At 45.9% G+C, this 12,549-nt stretch overlaps 1 protein-coding gene across 2 annotated transcripts in view; it reads right to left on the bottom strand.

Moving 5' to 3' along the window:
* The window catches only part of LOC144174294 (uncharacterized), a 59,190-nt gene that overhangs the window by 44,852 nt on the left and 1,789 nt on the right, over positions 1 to 12,549 (bottom strand). The gene's annotated exons all lie outside the window — the stretch shown is intronic.

Below are 12,549 nucleotides of genomic sequence, written 5' to 3'. Positions count from 1 at the left end.
ATAATCAGAGAACAGCAAAAAATATAAATCATTCACTCCGAACCCTCCCACTTGTGTACACACACGCACTGTGCTCCACATGCGAGGCGCTCTGTGAGTGATCGCCGCTATAGCGTGACCATCACCCCAGAGGAGAGAACAGAGCTGGTTCCCAAAACGTCGGGTTCTTTGTTAGTACTTTTGGTTGGAGAGGGCGATTTTATTGCCTCAGTGACTGGGAAAAGGTCGATTCGCCAAGGAGAAGCCTTGAGCTAGCCGAGTGCGTGACGGCATAAGCGAAATTGTTGTCAACAACAAATCGGGATGGCCACGACTGAGTGGCTGCTAGCCAGCACGAGGCACCGATACACTCGGGTCCGTACCAATCTAATATTTTACTCAAGCATTTCCTTCTTTATCGCTTGGGAATCTCCTTCAATTCAGATTTCCTCTATTGGGTGCCAGCTGCACCCAACCTCGGGGGAAAAAAAAAAAAAAAAAGAAAAACAGCCTCTTCACCAGTAAGCCTGAACCTCACATTTTATACTGTATTAATTTTCACAAGACACCAATGTCAACTTAGTTGCAAATGTGTGATGGAATACTTACTACAACGTACAAAAGGAAACAGCGACATAGCTGCAGATAAACATCCCCATGACCAGCCGTGTACTGGCCCTACACAATGTGTACGACAAGTTGTCTCTTTCCCGGTTAATGTCTTCATTTCATCTGCTCCCATTCTCAGTAACCACATAACGACAATTGAAGAAATAAAGAGAGCCGACAAAATGTAAAACTCGTAGTAAAGCGGATGCTTTTGCATTCTGAAATGCTCATCTAGAGAAACTGCCAGCATGTGGTTGCAGCCACAGGGGCTGTCTTGGGGTCAAGCAGGCTGGTGTAACCACCTTTTCTGAATCTCTGCAGTGGTCATTTTCTTTTACATTTTAAACCACTCTTCCTGCACAATATTTGGAAATAGCCTTTTTTAAGCCAGTCCAAATTTTGTTTAATTCCTGGGACAACTTCCATTTCTTCCCCAGCCTTCCTTCACCAAGCTCCGTATGTGGTCCTTCAAGCTTCACTTGTTTAAGGTGCGCTCCTAGACAGACGAAGATTCACCTGATTGAACGTGTTGTCTTGCACGTTTCGCCTTTAAAGGGACCCTGAACTGCTTTGCAAGCATTGTGGGATTACTTGGGCAAATTGTAGTCTGGAGTCCATAGGCCACGTTTCAACCACTCTCGGTGTGTTTACATGACTTTATTACGATTCTAAGCAGTGCTGGCAGACTTATCCGACGCGTTCTACAGCCTACAACATGGCAGACACGTGGTATGCCGATTCCTGAGGTAACGAGAATGTCCAGCCAATGGTAACGTCGGGTCAGATGCTAAGCATGTTGTTCCACAGAACCGAAACTGAAACTGGTTGGTATTCCGGTCTTTGACATCGTCCAATTACATTGCATCTTGAAAATACATGTCACTGCTGTTAGTTGTTGCGAATGTTGCATGGTATTTTTTCTTATTTCAGGCTTTATAAATTAAATAAATACTCCTTTATCAAGTGGATAAACGATTAGAAGTGTGTTTATTTGAGCCAGTATATGCAATGCAAACAAAAACAGAAGTTTGACAAAATTCACTTCAGTGTCCCTCTAAACAGGCCTGTCGTTGCTGGCTACCCTCCTCCAAGCCTGCATGATGTTTGCACGATTTCGCCTGCACTGCGGGCTGCAAAAATTCCCGAATGCCTCTGACTGCCATAAGTTTTAAATGGCTCTGGTGACTTGCTTAGTTCTTTTGCCCTCATGAGCAACACGTCGCAGTGCTATTTACTGTTCAGGTTTTTATTGATACTCTCACTTTCAGCTTGACTTCCCGCTTGGCACATTAAACGTTGTCTGCTTTTTGTAATTACTGATTATGGGTGTAAATCACACACATGGCATGCCTCGTACAGGTCGCCTTTACTTTCAAGATTTACCGATCTGAGAAAAGTTCTTCTGGCTATACTATACGCTTCGCAAGCCACACTGCAGCAGAATGACAGAAAGCCACGCACAACTACGCTGCGCTAACCACCCCCGGCATTCCATTGGCGAGCAGTTTGCCACGGGTGGTGCTGTTTGCTGAAGCGATGGTGGTGCCATACAGCGGCTGCCTGGTCCCTATAGAGAACATTACTTGATAAAAAAAATGGAAATCGCCGATAGTAAGATGAATGAATAAATTACCTTTATTTAGGAAGAGGCCTGAAGCCCTAGTGTGAATTAGGCGAAAAAGGAAATGGGAAGACACATGTTACAAATAATGATTACATGACGTAGTCATTGGTTAGAGCTTCTGTTCCAGTTATCTGCAGGCACGGTTTGAGTGTTCACGTAGGCACTGGTCATTGGTATGTGCAGCACTGTCAGGAAGGTTTACACGGGTACAGTCATGTGCGCGAACACTTGAAAAAACGGTAGGAGTCAGTCAGCCACTATACAACTCCATATAGACCATTTTGTAAGCAAAGTTTGTTGCCCTTTCAAGGGTGCATGAATCGCCTCTAATAACCTGCAAGTGCACTATCAGTGTATGCGGGGATGCCTGAGACTACGAGATGCTCTCTGCCAGTTGAGAATGCTGAACAACACCAAATTAGATGAAAGAGATGGGAATAGTCTGTGGTGCACGGAAGGTACATTTAGACACCAAAGCCTGATTTCTTGTCCATTAAGAAATTATGTCCAGTGTGTAAGCCGTATCCGTATACACTTTGTTGGCGAAGACTTCTCATTTCAATATTGTCTTTAAAGGTGTCAAAAACCAGGTGGGGAAGCTTCAGCCAATCACTGTCTGCCGAGTTGTTTGAATTGTCAATACTCTTGTTGCCAGTTGGTAGTAGGCACATCTGTTTCAATGGACGCGGCGCACTCAAGTGACGACAGGGGGACCAAGGGAGGATTTTGTACACACTCCCGGGCAGCATTATGTAACAGTTGGCGGCTGTGCGCCCCTGGTGTATGTGCTCGTGTTCAAGCCATGCAGACTTTGATTCCTTCAAAATTGAGTTCTTGTGCCGCTTTTAGCACGGAATTGGCTGTAAAACCTTGCGTGAAGGCTTTGTTAAGCTCCCGGAGTGCCACGTAAGAGTCTATTACGACTCTGAATGTTCTGAAGAGTGCCTAATATTCCTAAGAGTTCCGCTTCATCGGTTAGTCCACAGGTGTTAGTAATGGTGCGAGATCCATCCAGCTGAGGAAGTTCTGGACACTTCCAAGCGATAGCTGCAGCAGTGTCAGTAACGATAAAGAGATCAACTTTGCCTTCTAGTCGTTTGACGGCTTTTGGACATATCGTTCTCTGGCCTCTGGGTGTCCCTGAGAAATGGGCGTCGATGAACGATGCCGAGGATAAGTCATTCTAATGGTGGAAGAAGCCTTTCCTGGATGGTCCTGGGGTCAAATTCACTTGTTAGAAAATCCCACCTTTAAATGGCCAGCGTCCCTGAGGGGTCTGCCCAATGGTTCAGAAGTCGGAGTTGTGTTTCTTCGACCAAGTTAATGACAGGTGGGTGAGAGACAGCTTGCTCAAGGGTGCTTGTTCTTGCATGCCTGGAAGTCTGGTAACTGTCTGGATTAGTGTTCTGTTCAGAATGCCGAGTTCTTGGATTTTTCTTGACTTGAACTGGTAGACAGGGAAACCATATGTCATCCTGCCATGGGCTACAGCACGGGCTAACTTAAGACAAGAATTATGCTGACAACCGCCACACTTATTAGAGATTCTTGATATCAGATACATGGTGGATCTTCATGAGGTACGTAAATATCGTATCCACGTATTAAGGTTATCACGACTGCTCACTTGTAGGCCAAGCAGTCTAACAGTAGCATTCTTGGAGTCGATACTTGTGTTACCAATTTGGAGTCGGTGATGAATTGTGTTGGATTTGTTGACATTTGCCATCAATGCTGAGAAACTCAATCTTATTTAGGGAAAGATTCAAGTTGAAGTTCAAAAGGGACATTTCAAGGCTGAAGACTGCAGCTTGCACATTGGTTTGCATAAGGTCTTTGTTGTCATAATCCGCTGCTTCAGTCCACTGGACGATATCGTCGGCATAGAATGCAAAGCGAGTGGCTGAGACCTCTTCCAGTTTGCAGGCAACTCTATTTATAACTAAGTTGAAGAGGAGTGAGCCACAAATAAACCCCTGCAGGACTCCTCTGTCAAAATAGTATGTCGCGGGTGATTCATCTCGAGGATTTAATCTGATTGGCCAATGCTCAGGAAAATTGTGGATCCATACTTGAGCTTTCTTACTAGGGAAAGCCATGGCAAGGCCAGTAGGATCCCCTTTTGGCTGACATCAAATGCTTTGTGCATATCAAGCGCCAGAATGTAATCCGGGAGTTGTTTTCAAGATGTCCGATTTACGACTCTTTGAAGTGGTTCCCGCATTGATCTGTACCATTAGGCCAGCGGGGACTAGCCACCACACAAATAACAGGTATACCATTGAAGACTACCCTTAATGACGTACGTAGGTCGCCATTTACTTGCCGGATGGCAGCGCCCCAAGCAGCTTAGCTTGGCATTTCTTGAATAACCCTTGTGGAGCAAGCATCCTCCAAGGCCCCACACAGAACTGATCACCAACGACTGCTTTACTGATGGTAAAAAAGAAAGCGATTGCAAATGTGCACTCTGCTCTCACATTAGATTTTCGGCAAGCATACCAGTTGCACATGCATATGCTGCTAGTTTACAACTCCATGAAGCTACGTATCGCATATGGGCTAGTGTGGAGTTATTGTGACTTGATGGACTTTACTGAGATTAATACATCCTTCAAACATACTAGACTCTTCAAATAAACACAACACACATCCTGTTGGGACTCAGTTCAAGGTCGATTCCCAACAGCCTGTGGGCAGACCAGTCAGCTGACTTGGTTTGTCGGTAGTTTTTATCGGCAGCCACGTAGTCATCAGTATGGAAAAACTTGTTACGCATCACCGGAAATATCACCAAATAAGCCAGGAGCACGAAGAAAGGAAAACAGCACTTTTGGATTGATATTTCTAGTAAGCAAATTCATGCACACGCAGCCAGAGTCACCAAAGCATGGCTTCAGACTTAAATATGCACAAGTAATCACACAACTGCCCGTTTTCCTTCCAATCCCTGCGGCTGTGAGCGACCCAAGGGAAGCGAGTGCAAGCAAGTTGGCCGGGTGCAGCTTGATTGGACCGTGAGAAGCAGGAAGCAGTGAGCAGGGGCTTCGCTTTTTGCTTCGCTCCTCTTCATGAGCGCGCTGACGCACAAAAGGATGGTCGGCCATTTGAGCTGATGCTACACCTAATGCTCCCACACTTTCTTACACTTAACACTCGGTTGAGGACACAGGGTAAGCCCTCTACTTCCCACACATTTCTGGCCATTTTGAGGTACATTTTTCTCAGCATTTAATGAAGGTTCTACATAATGCATATATCATTTTCTTTCAAATTTTGTGCTCTTTTAACTGCAGCAGAATTAGCACCATTCACCAAAAATTCAATTTTTTATGATTTTTTGCCCTTTAGAACCAAAATTTTGGCATTATTTTGGTATTAAAAGTTGTGTAACAAGAAAACGGTTGCATGCATATTTTCAGTTTTGGTACAGTAGGTGTGACAAGTAATGTATATTATAAGGAAAAAAATGTTGTGCTAGAAGATTTAGGAAAATAATGGTACCTATGTAATAAAAAACATTGTTTTCAGATCACTGAGTTTAAAGTAAAAAAAGGGCTGAAGAACAATACTTTGATGTCAAAAACACCACTGGAGCCATTTATTTAAAAAGCAACAGCTTCGTAATCAATGTCACTTGCCTGGCAGCAAACGATGCTATAGCCATTGAAAAATTTAAGCCAAAATTTCAATTCTCCCACTAAATCGTGTTTCGTGATGTCAGCGATGATGTATCCAAGGCAGGTATTTGAAACAAATGTTAAGTATGTTGACTTGTATGCTGCAGAGGATGACAAAACGTGTTTTGTTGCTTCATTTACCATCCATCCTCTAGATGGGGCCACAATACCCTTTAGGCCCACCGTCCGCACTCACTTTGTGTTTGACCGGATTTGATGGCAATCGTTTCATGAAACATTGGGTATGCTTGACAAACAGGGTCACGTAAGACAATGTCACTTATGCCAATTAACTAGTGTTGTGTAACAACCCTGAAGCACCGGTTAGCTGTGCAGCTACAACAATCAGTGCGTGCAGTATGCACTGGTGCTTTTACGTTTATGCGTAAATTCGTAACTTCCATTGTTTACCCCGCCATTTTTACTGCTATTAAAAGAGTATGCACTAAATTTAAGCACAAAATAGTTTGTTCTGAAAACTTGTAATCCCTGCCTAACTTGCGTTTGCTTTTGCCGACCTCAGCCAACTGCACTTCTGCCCAGAATACGACATAGGTGTTACATGGCCATTCTCTTTTTCCCTCGTTATGTAGCTTATTTTGATGAAGTTTACGTTAAAAGTGGCGTCAGTGTTATTATAACCAGGCAATCTTTCAAACGAACCGAACTTGCATGCTTTCATGGCCACTTTAGGTTTCAATTACACAATTTACAAAAAACCAAACTGTTCAACAGAGCAAGCATGGGTGTACCGTAAGCACCTAAAGAGACAAGAACCAACCCATGTGGTGGACCTTTCTAGCAAAAGCTGTTCAGAAGAGCTGAAGGTACATAGCACCCCGAGTTGTTGAGGTTTTACATTTTGAAGGATTGAAGAGCCTGGGTTCAGTACTAGGAACTAGTAACAATACATAAACAACCCTTTTTTGCGAAACGGTTATTAGAATGATGGACGTAAAACAACACTCTACGAAGTTCAATCCTGGTACCTAGCCAGTGGGTGAATGCTTGATCCAGCCCAAATTACGATGTCAAAGCATGCCTTGCTTCTTCAGGATGGCATTGCCAGAGCACATGGTTGGCCCAGTTTCATCAAGGACATAGCTTTCTGCTGAGCGCGTGACCTCACCCGCACACTGGGCCCACAACTCAATCTGAATGTGGTTATGCACATACATCACTCCACCTGCGACTTGCACTGTGACGTGCCTTGGTTAAAAACGAACTTTGGTGGCAAACTTGTCGGTCCTTCTCAAGAGTTTATCATCATCATCATCATCCTATGTATGCCCACTGTAGGCCAAAGGCCTCTCCCATGGATCTCCAATTATCCCGGTCCTGTGCTAACTGCGACTAATTTATCCCCGCAAACTTCTCGATCTCATCTGCCCAACTAACTTTCTGCTGCCCCCTGCCACGCTTGCCTTCTCTAGGGATCCACTTTGTTACCCTTAATGACCAACGGTTATCCTGCCCTCGCATTACATGCCCTGCCCATGTCTATTTCTTCTTAATTTCTACTAATGTGCTTTTAACACGCGTTTGTTCCCTGACCCACTCCGCTCTCTTCTTGTCGCTTAATGTTACACCTATCATCTTCCACTCCATTTCCCACTGAGTCGTTCTTAATTTAAGTTGAACCCTCTTAGTGAGCCTCCAAGTTTCTGCCTTGTAGGTGAGTACCGGTAAGATGCAGCTGTTATACACTTTCTTCTTCAGGGACAATGGTAGGCTGCTATTCATTATCAGAGAATGCCTGCCGTAAGGACTCCACCCCTTTCTTATCCTTCTAATTATCTCTGCCTCATGGTTGATATGCGGGATCACAACTTGGAAGTTGTGACCCCGAAAAGGAAAGGACGTCACCATTACATCAGGCACCGTGTTTTCCCAAACATAATGCGAGGTGACGCGAGGTGTTTGCTCCCCAGTTTCAGCACCAATAATAGTCCCAGCAGTTTCAGTGGTAATGTGCATTCATTCGGCACTGGGAAAAGGCACTTCCCCGTTATGCAACTGATGTAAACACACTCTGCACATAAAGTGTGCTCTCATGTGCTTCTGGAAACACCCGTCCCTAACACAGGTGCGCATACACTTAGCAACGGCTTGACATTGCCCCAGAACCCCAAAAGGTCACGAATGCCCACATGCCTAAGCCCAAAACCAATTCGGAAAGGCCCTGGTTGCTACGCTGAACTCAGCAGAACGTTGCACTTGCTTTGATCGGTGGCAAGTGCCTGGTGCCAATTTTTAGAATTGTGAGGGCCTTGCCTCAGGTGCCTTCACAACGCATTCCCTTACAAGATCACCAGCCCACTTTCACATTCCAAAGACGACTGCGTCATCACAGTGCACAATGGGCCAATCCCACAAAGTGGGAATGCATCACCATGTGGAAGCAGCGGATGACGGGACAAAGGTGACTGGCCAAAGCAGTCTCCTCCCTACAGCGTTGCTGCGAAAGCGGCCCCAGGCACAGTTGAGAATACGGGAGTCTGCTTCTTGTGTCCTGTATGCTTGCAATCAAAGGGATCTCACAAGTGCACGTGTTGAACAAGGCCAATCTGGCACAAATTGTGAATTCGGTTCTATCACGAAATAACCAGGTAAATGCAGCGGTAAGTGTCATTGTTAAGTAGACCATGGCACGTGATCTGTGGATGCAGAATTCTAGCCTCAAACGTCCCTCTGAAAAAGAGAATTCCTACGCATGTCAGGAGCTAGCAAGTGTTGACTATGTACCCTTAGGGTTGTTCATTTTCAGGTCCAACCCGATTTTACCAGCTTTCAACACCCCTACATATTTTGGGAGATTTGGGTTAAACCCGATTTCTCCTCGAATGGACCTTTGCAAAGTAGCGAGGTGCATAATTGGGAGCTTACGGCCTGCCATTCTCAACCAGTACTTGCTGGAAGCAAGCACCACAGACACAGCTTTCGAACACGTTGAGTATTGGCATGACTCTACCGCTAGCTACCCCAGGCTGGCAAAGGCTGCTCTGACATAGGTGTGCCTAGCTAATGGAAGCTGTTGATTGATTGATTGATCGCAGGGTTTAACGCGCCGACGCAACGCAGGCGATGAGGCGCGCCGTAGTGAAGGGCTCTGGATTAATTTTGACCACCTGGGGATATTTAACGTGTGCCAAAACCTCGTACACACGAGCGTTTTTGCTTTTCACCTCCATCAGAAAAGCGGCCGCCGCGACCGGGAACCGAACCCGCGACCTCGTGCTCAGTAGCACAATGCCTTAGCCACTGAGCCACCGCAGCGGGTTAATGGAAGCTGTGATGTCGAGAGAACTTTCTCCTGGCTGAGATACGTTCGACAATCGGACAGGTCTCGAACGGAGACCAACATGTTGCGCACGCAGAATGTATGTAAAGAAGGATGTGTAAAAAATCCATGACCACCTTTTCTTGAACGAAATGTTTCATTTCTTTGAAGTTATCGATGCTCTTTTCTGTCATCATTACTGATTCATGTCTAAAAAAACCCCCCAAATTTCAGAGAGTATTTGCTAGAAAACCCTGATGTCTTCCCAACTACCAGCTTGAAACAAACGCTAATTTTAATGCGTTATACAGTCGAACACGGATATATCGAACTCCAAAGGGATCGCGAAATAGTTCGATATATGAAAAATTCGATATACAAAATATGGGCTGTGAGACCTCACCTGTGGCGGACGACCACGTACCGATCGGCGCATTCAAGAATGACAACTAATTCTGCACTAACGACGCATCAGAATGCTTTATTTGCTTGAAAAGAAATCGCTGATCTTGGCCTGCTTCTTCGTCCTGTACATGGAATTAAAGACGCTGGTCTCGATCTTCTCGAGGCTATCCAGGGGCGGTATTCTTGTAACTGTCCCTTTTGAAAACGTCCCCTTTGAGTCCCTTTCATCGTGACGTACTTCCGGTTAAGCAATGGGCGTTGACAGTAGGTTTGCCGCGCTTGCGTTACGTCACTTCCGGTAGTTTGCTTTTAGCGAATCAGGGCTCGCCAAAAGGGACACTTTTGAAAGGGACAAAACTCGAGAATACCGCCCCAGGTGTGACAGCCCAGTTCCTCCAATGTCGCCGCAACTACGTAGAATCAAGCTGAACGCAGCCGTCAGTTCACCGGCGGAGTACGATCGTGTAGCCGCATCCTCGTCCGGACGATCTTCGCCACTCGAGCTATCAGCCTGGGTTCCTGCAACCGCAGCTACGGTATCCTCGTCACCGACGCTCGCAACTGCCTAAACATTGCTGTCAGCGTTCACGAAGTCGCCGGCAGACAGTCTGGCTTGAACAGCAGCCGGGAAAAGGGACGACAGCTCGCGAAACTTGTCGTTCATGCCCTATTCGTCATCGCCGTCTTCGCAAGCTTCCGAAAGTTCGGCCGTCACGAAGCCTGCCTTCCGGAAGCAGTTGGCTACGCTCTGCTTTACGCTGTTCCAGACCCCCGTCATCATGTGTATGGCCCCCAGCTGGTCAACTTTAAGCTCGGTGCCCACGCGGAGGTTCATCAAAAGCCTATCGAGGAGTCGCCTTCTGTACCCAACCTTGAATGACTTAATCGAGCGGTCGAGCGGCTGCAGCCTGGCTGTTGTGTTCGGAGGCAGAAACTTGAGCTCGATGTTGTCGAGCTCGCAGGTGGTTTGGTTGGCCGAGCAGTTATCCACGAGAAGGCAAGCATGACGCTCCGACACCCCGGCTTCTGTCCCTGTCGGGTTTCGGCGAAGGCACTAAGTGACCGCGGTAATCGGGGGTGCAGCGACCGCCGAAGAGCACCTTCCAGCTCGTGCGGTGTTCGATATACCCAATGTCGGGAAAAATACCGTTCGATATAAGCGTACGAATTCCTATACTTTTGCACAGAATTTTCAAGGGGATAATTCATGAGTTCGATATAGACAATAATTCGATATACCCGTGTTCGATATATCCGTGCTCGACTGTAGTTAAGAAGCTCGGGATCTCTATTGATGAAACAAACTGAGTGAATTAAATAGTACAGCTGTAGATTTAACAACAATAAAAAAACCGAATTCCAGAATGGCTTTATAAAACAACCCGATTTCTCCCCGATTATCAGTTCAAAAAATAGCACCAGCTTTTTACCCCCCGATTTTATAAAAATATAAAACCCACAAACAAACACCCCTTTGTATCCTCCGCTTTAGGTGTTTTTGATTTTAAGAAGTCTCATAAGAGGTTCCCAATACAGACCCACAGAGCTAGCCATGCTAAACTTAGTTTTTGCACATGTCTAGAAATGGCTGCACCATTCTCAGTTCATGTGATGCACCTAAATTTCTAACAGCAAACTTCCAATGCCAAACCTTTCAATCGTAAGGCTGAAAGTGTGCTTTATAGCTCGTTCCGTGAAAACCCAGTGTGCCTACGATGGCATGGCCCCAACACCACTTACTCATTACAGGAAAGACCCAGCTCCAACAACTCAATCCCCCTGGCTTCCCTTCCTCCCCTCTCCCTCTCAATGCCTGCAGAAGTTTCCACCAACAAGTTCCCAGTCAAAGCCTCCCATTCTCCTGAAACATTCTGCAAATGGTGTGCACCCCTCTTCGTGCCCTTTCTGCTTCTCCCAAACTACAGCAAACCTGAACCACCCTGTCCGGTGCTGCACCAAATTGTCTCGATAGAGCTATTCACCGGCCTCTTTTAATACGAGTATCCGCATTGACCCACCCACTTAATACCTGTGCTTCACGGCCGTTTCAAAGGCCTCCCGAAGGCCTATGAACCAACTGTCTATCGAGCGCCCTATTGTAAATACATAGGGCGCACTTGTAAATGAGGTTTCAACAGTCAATCGAAAGTTGTCGTGTAACACCGGCATATGACACGGACACAACCCCCTGACCACTAGAGTGGTCTAGCACGAGTGAAGCAGCATAGTTAGGTCCACTCCTGCACTAGATCTGGCCATCAACACCACCCTATTAGATTCCTACGGCCCTTGTGGCAAGTCTCTACAATACCACCATCCTCCGCGCTCCAAGGCGGCCACCAGCTGGTACGCGTGGCCTGTTATGCTTTGCTTAGCCCACTGCCAGCTTGCTCAGCAACATGTTCTCCTGCCACAAACCCCATTAGTATCGTGACACGAAAGGAATGCCACTCAAGGTTGCGTGCTCGATGGCAGGCAGACAAAGTATTTAGACAACACAGGGCTGACGCTAAACGTTGTGTGAACAGGATGCATGACTAGGCCAACGTGAGACAGAAGCCAACTGTAACAGCCCAAGCATCAACAAACATACAAGGTTCTTCAGAGCCTCTTTGAATTTTTTTCGCAATTACATTTAGTATGAGAGAGAAATTATTTCTTGAACATTGTTCTTTTTTCGATTATTCCCTCCCTTCCTTCATGTCCCTTTCCTTCCCCAACAGGGCATTCATGCCCCTCTGATAATAAAGGCATTCCTCCTTCTCCTCTTGTAGTTTAAATAAAAATTTCTTGCCTGTCTGCGAGTATATAAAACTACTACCCATACATGGTAGTGAAAAATTTTGAAGTTCATCTTCTTGGAAGATGAGCTCATTTCATCCCTATGCATGCATCCGTGCACATGGTAATCACCAAACACAAATTGGACCACCAAAATCGAGATGCCAGGCACATGAAGGTATATGAAGCAA

The sequence above is a fragment of the Haemaphysalis longicornis genome, unplaced genomic scaffold (assembly GCF_048455015.1).
Source record: "Haemaphysalis longicornis isolate Haplotype H1 unplaced genomic scaffold, Haemaphysalis longicornis Haplotype H1 scaffold_3, whole genome shotgun sequence".
Taxonomy (NCBI): domain Eukaryota; kingdom Metazoa; phylum Arthropoda; class Arachnida; order Ixodida; family Ixodidae; genus Haemaphysalis; species Haemaphysalis longicornis.
This window is presented reverse-complemented; position numbering and strand designations above follow the sequence as displayed.